Consider the following 6000-nt stretch of genomic DNA (forward strand, 5'->3'; position numbering starts at 1 on the left):
TCCATCCACGTTACCAAAATTAAACAAGGCGGTTTATAATTTTAATTGTATACTTGCTTATTCCAATCTGTTCGGATCCATTCTGGTGTATCTATCAGAGGTGTGGGCTGATTGATGGTTTAGAAACTGATATTCACCCCATGACCACTGGTACCCGGGAATTCGATTCATCATATTGGCAGCAGACGTGTCAACCTTGTTGCACTACATAGGTGATAAAATGATATACTATTGACGGAATAGTGTGATGCGACGGGATGAGTACCCGAGATAGGCAATCTGCTCCATTTGCATGTTTTGTTGGCTTGTGCAGTATGTCAAAATGATAGCCCTGTAGATGCAAGCCCCACCTGGCAATGTGTGGATGCATGCAAGTCATTGCTTTGCCATAGATGGTAGTCAGAGCTTGATGGTCAGGGTTGACCACAAATTGTTTTTCAAACAGGAACAGATGATAATGTTTGTACCCCCATGCAATGGATAGACTTTTCTGCTTGTGCATAGGCCTGTTCTGTCTGCGTGCGGCTTCACCTGGCATATGAAGCAATGCATCTGTGAGAGGCGGAATCACCTGAGTGTTGTGCCCGAATCACTCCTAGGCCTACTGGACTCGCATCGACTGTGACCATCGTGTGACTGTTGGGATTGAGGGACAACATGCAGACAGATGATACTATGGGATGGCATATTTTCTCAAACACTGACATTTTCGTGACCACATGAATTCATGATTTTTCTTGACTAGATGTTGTAGGGGTGTGCTGATGGATGCAAAATCTTGATTGTAGTGCGTGCACTAGCTGGCCAGGCCCAGGAAGGAGCGTAGTTGTGTGACACAGGATGGATGTGGTGTAGACGTTAAAGCCTTTTTTTTGACTGGGTCTTGTGTAATGCTTTTAGCTAACAAACAATTTCACAGAGTGTTTACTGAATTCACATTTTTTTGCGCTTCCGGGTGAGGTGTGCTTCTTCCAGGGCCATGCACACTGTGGAGCGTTATCATGAGATTTTTGGGACGTGCCAAATACCAGGATATTCTCACTGTTGTGTATGCAGTTTGAGATATGTCAGATTACTTTCTGTATTTCTTCTTGAAAAATCTCAACTGCTGAGGATATTCGAAACTAAGATGCCTGGAGCAGTGAAATAGTCATAGGCGTATTGGGAAGGTTATGACGTATCTGGATTCCGGGCTAAGTTCAAGTTGAAGATATCCCTTGTTTAAATCGAGTCTAGACAATATTGTGGCTCAATTTTCAAGGTGTATCATTTCCGCTGCATTGTGGGATGGTGTCTTTCTTTTTATAATTTAGTTTGGTGCTCTTATATCTACACAAAGTTGACTGCGTTAATCTGAATCTTTTGTTGGCACAGGGATGATGGGGAGGTCCATGGTCTGGGACGATGCTAATAACGAGCTTAGTTTGCCTTCGATTTGACATTGTGTGTTGATCGAGATACCCTGTTGTGCTGTCGGTTTGATGGATTGAATCATGTGTTGATTGACATGACAGTTTAAATTTGTTTTAACTTCCCCATGTTTTAAAATAACATCACGTCTTTTTTCGTGCATTGTCTATCTGATGGCTTGCCATCGACTGGTATACACCGTGCAGCAGCACCATCTGTAGTGCATTCATGCCAACCCTCCTGATTTATGGCGGAGACTGTTTTTTTCTATCCAAAATATTGCTCTTTTTTTTTACTGTCTTCCTCCTAAAATAATTCTACCCCAATGCAATCCAATCAGAATATTCAGTTCTCCCGATTTTATTGACAAAATCTCCCTCCCACGTGCTCCATGTGTGGCAGTGCTGTTTTAAAACTTAGAATGCAACCACAGCTAGCATCTATCTGGATGATGTGTTGTGTTGGTGTGCAGTAGCAATGTTGGACTGTGCTCAATTGCTGTGGCATTTCACCTGCGGAATGATGCATCCAATTTACTCAATGAGAGCGGCCTGGTCTTGAGAGCATGTATTTTTCTGCTTGCTCTGTGTGCATAGCGGGGCTAACCCCTACTCCTTGGCCCCTTACATCATATCAGTAACATGCATAAAATTTCCTGCTTGCCCCAATGATAGAGTCGGAGATATTCTGAAAGTTGGAAACATATATAACATTTTATTGGAAAAAACATATGGTCGCATAATTTGGAATCATCTTATGGGGGCGCCCCCCCCACCCCTGCTCAGGTCTTATGACTGCCTGGCACCAACCATGGTCCTTAGCCGGGTGGCTCTGCCAATCCCGCCTTACAAAGTCCCATGTCCAAAAGACTGTGAGCCATCTCACACCATTCCGTTCTTGCGAGAACGGCCTGCCCTGGATTCCACTGCTGCCAGGGCTAGATGAGAGGTCTTGCGCTCTCCACCCCTGGCTATTTAAGCCCCCGAAGGTGCAGGCCGTTTCCGGCTGGACCCTCTGGGGGCACCCTGACTGCCTCCTCCCTAGAGGAGGCGAGTCCACGCAGGGGGCAGCCAGAGGGGCGGCCCGCTATGTGAGCTGCGTCTCTAGCGCCCCCTGCGTGGGCTGGCGCATCTGCCTATCTTTTAAGTGAGGGAGGCCATCTTTGAGACGTTGGAGGATTTCGCTTTGGATCTTGTCTTGGGAACTCTACGTGTTGAGTTTCTTCTCCCTTGATGGTGTCATGTTTGTTTGAAGTGCTCAGCACCGATCTAAAATTATCCTCTCTCCAACAGGCGTGCAGGATTGCCCGAATGCCGGGCAAAGTCTTTCACTAGGGAAGTCATACCCATGTCAGGCTGTTCTTTTAGCACTTGTTTCCTGTGTTTCATCAGCAGTAGAGATTTGATGTAAAGGCAGGGGGGGGTTACTTAAAATAGTTGAGCGCCCTCTAATGCAAGAGAGGTCACGTGAGGTGCGCAACCTACCTACATTTCGACAGGGTGATGGGTGGTGGCAGGGCAGAGGGGTGGGGGCTGACTCTTCAAATGTTGGGAGAGGTGCTAACTTCAGAGATGGTGGCGGAGGGGCAAAAGATCTGTTACTATTCTGGTGCATAAGCAATGTTAAAATCTGTACTTAAAATCTGACTTTTTGGGATAGTAGAAAATGGACGGAAGACTTTTGGGATGATAGTAAGCACCCTGAAGCAAGCAGCGCATGCCTCATTTGGGAGAATTTGAGTTTTGAATAAAATAGTCAAATGGAAGAAAAAGTGTCTTGCTGGAGAATGCGGGCATCGATCCCGCTACCTCTCGCATGCTAAGCGAGCGCTCTACCATCTGAGCTAATTCCCCTCCTCCACGAAGGCTCTCGATACACTGCTTCAGAGCTGAAGCACAGTCTCCTGCTCACACTTGCTTGCTGTCCAGGGACCTGTAGTGCATAAAGCCCTTTCTCTTCATCTGCCGCAGGGGAAATCACAATCTCACCCCTTTGCCCAAAACAAAATACCTTCAGTGGAGCTACAAGTAAAGCTGCAGATGGCCATCCATTGCAATGAGGATTGGCCAACCAGGTATTAATAGCAGAGTGACTCCACTCCCACGCCCTTTCACGCTGGACCTGCGCTTGTGATCAAGAGGCTGCACACCAGTCCCAGAGACCCGAGAGCCCAATTGAAAAGGTGCTTGCTTCTCACTTCATTTCTCTCGCTATTTCTTGCTGTTTTAGGCCGCTGACACGCCGCCTGCAGCCAAAGGACCAGCGCTGGAGTGCCCTTTGTCATTTTTACCAGCTGGCCATATTTTACAATCGAGCGTCAGAATACCAAACAGGTAAGAGTTAGGTCTGGGAATTGAGTCCACTTTCCATCGTGTGTCCCATAAAGCGGAAGTGTCCAGCCGAGTGCAAGCAGGTGCCTTTTGCCCGCGTGTGCTGGGACACTGCAGCTTTGGACGTGAGCCAACTTGCCCTTTTCAGTGGGCCAGTACCCGTGACTCCAGTGAGAGAAGAGGAAAAGAAAGAACTTTCCCCTTCTCTGTCGAGTGGCCCCAGTGGCCTAATGGATAAGGCACTGGCCTCCTAAGCCAGGGATTGTGGGTTCGAGTCCCATCTGGGGTGGTTCGTGGCATTTTGTTCACACTTCTGCCAAAGCATGCAAAAGGTTTTTGCGGTAGTAGGGGGTGGGCGCAGGCTAGTACTTTGCTGGGCGCTGTGAAGTCCAGAACGTGCTCTGCTGGTAGCAGACTTTAAATGCCGGGAGACTGCAGAGTGTAGCAACCCCTCATGTCAGCGAAGAGACACAGATGAGTGGTAAGAAAGACAGGGAAAATATGCTTTCTGGAATCTGAGCTCCTGCAGACAGGGCTCACTCTTCTGCCAGCTCCGACCTGCTCCGATGAAAACGAAATAAAAGAGCAAAGGCTGCGCACTTTGAACCAATTATTCGAAGCATCGTATTGAAATGAAATAAAAGGTTAACAGCCCTGGGTGGCATCAAAGTGGAATTTCCTGAATATGTCACCAATGCCATGCAATGCGCCTGTTGCCGGCCCTCGCGCGGATGACTCTTTGGGATAGCAGAAAGTGGACGGAAGACTTTTAGGATGATAGTAAAAAAAACCCAGAAGCGAGCACATGCCTTTATTTGCGACGATTGGTGAGTTTTGAATAAAATAGTGAAAATGAAGAAAAAGCGTCTTGCTGGAGAATGCGGGCATCGATCCCGCTACCTCTCGCATGCTAAGCGAGCGCTCTACCATCTGAGCTAATTCCCCTTCCTGTTAAGCGGCACCTAGTTTCTCTTCCTGGTTGTCGAATAGCACATTACTCTGTGAACTCACAGATGACAGTTGACTGCACTGAGGTCTTCATAGGAGCACATGTAGCCCTTTTCTAAGTATCCCCTTCCACAGACAGGAAGTGCCTGTGCACGTCACACAAGGCAATGCTGCAGCCAGTCCTCTGCTAGTTGCACTGCACTGCCACGACTATAAATCCCATGTATTCTATTTTGGAAGCACTGCCGAAGCGGACCGACAATCGGGGCAAATAAAACCTAACGTGGAAGAAAGACTTCAAGCGGAAAAAGTTGCTCCATATCTATAAGGAGTGTGAGACAATGTTTAAGGCGATCCTTGAAATATATTGATATCAATGCCTTCTAATGATTCGTATGCTGTTTTCTCTTTTCCCAAATGATAAACGCACCGTGTTTATCCTTATTATGGTCAAATGCGTTCTCCGTAGCCGTTCACACCAGAATTGCTAAGGAAAGTAAAAAAGGATAAAAGAAGAAAAAGTACACATTGTATCGGGCACTGCCACAATGGTACAAACCTGCACATTGGACCTAGGCACATTGGTGGCGGCAGAGGGCACAATCCCGGACAAAAAAAAGTTTTTTGGGTTGCAGGGGTGTCCCCCGCATGTTCCATGTAATAATGTCTCTGCAAAAAACAGCAATTTTCCAGGGACTTATTTGCATGGCAGCATTTTTGCGGGGACATTATCACATGGAACCGATAACAGTGCCTGTGGCAACTGCCTATACCCAAGTCAAGCCTGTTGGCTTTTCCATTGCTTGTTTTAACACTTCAGTGCAAGGAACATATATAAATCAAGTGGTTAAGACATTTTTATTACACCAGTATTGCATTTACAGCTGAAGTTAAACCATTAACTGTCAGCAGACCGCTTACAAATAGCACTGACAGGCCACAGTTTGATGTTAATGCTGGAAAGAGCAAAGAGATCCCAGAAGGATGTGTTTTGGGTGGGGAGGGGCAAGTAATGGGTGGAAATGGCCCCAGTGATTAGCATGGCCATGGGTAGAAAATGGTTGGGTAGATAACTAATGAACATCCAGAAGCTGTGTCCTTCCTGTCATGTCATCATCCTCCAGGCTTTAACAAAATTGAATAGTTTTTAGGTGGCGCATATTGAAAAAGGACAGGAAGAAAAGGGGGAAGGCAGTAAATAATTGAGTGGATGCAAAAAGAGAGGGTAATGGTAACTTGACTACTCTCCTGCACATGCCACTGTGCATTCAGACGAAGTACACACATATCCCGGGGTACAGGTTTCTCTCCA

At 46.7% G+C, this 6000-nt stretch overlaps 3 non-coding genes across 3 annotated transcripts; 1 reads left to right on the plus strand and 2 right to left on the minus strand.

The window, feature by feature from the left end:
* Nucleotides 1-3190: 3190 nt before the first annotated feature.
* TRNAA-AGC (transfer RNA alanine (anticodon AGC)) lies at nt 3191-3263 on the minus strand. Its single transcript has one exon. It is a non-coding gene; the product is annotated as a tRNA-Ala (tRNA).
* Nucleotides 3264-3956: 693 nt separating this feature from the next.
* TRNAR-CCU (transfer RNA arginine (anticodon CCU)) lies at nt 3957-4029 on the plus strand. Its single transcript has one exon. It is a non-coding gene; the product is annotated as a tRNA-Arg (tRNA).
* Nucleotides 4030-4612: 583 nt separating this feature from the next.
* On the minus strand, nt 4613-4685 carry TRNAA-AGC (transfer RNA alanine (anticodon AGC)). The gene has a single exon. It is a non-coding gene; the product is annotated as a tRNA-Ala (tRNA).
* Nucleotides 4686-6000: the final 1315 nt, after the last annotated feature.

This window comes from Ambystoma mexicanum, chromosome 5q (assembly GCF_040938575.1).
Source record: "Ambystoma mexicanum isolate Mex_15411 chromosome 5q, UKY_AmexF1_1, whole genome shotgun sequence".
NCBI lineage: Eukaryota > Metazoa > Chordata > Amphibia > Caudata > Ambystomatidae > Ambystoma > Ambystoma mexicanum.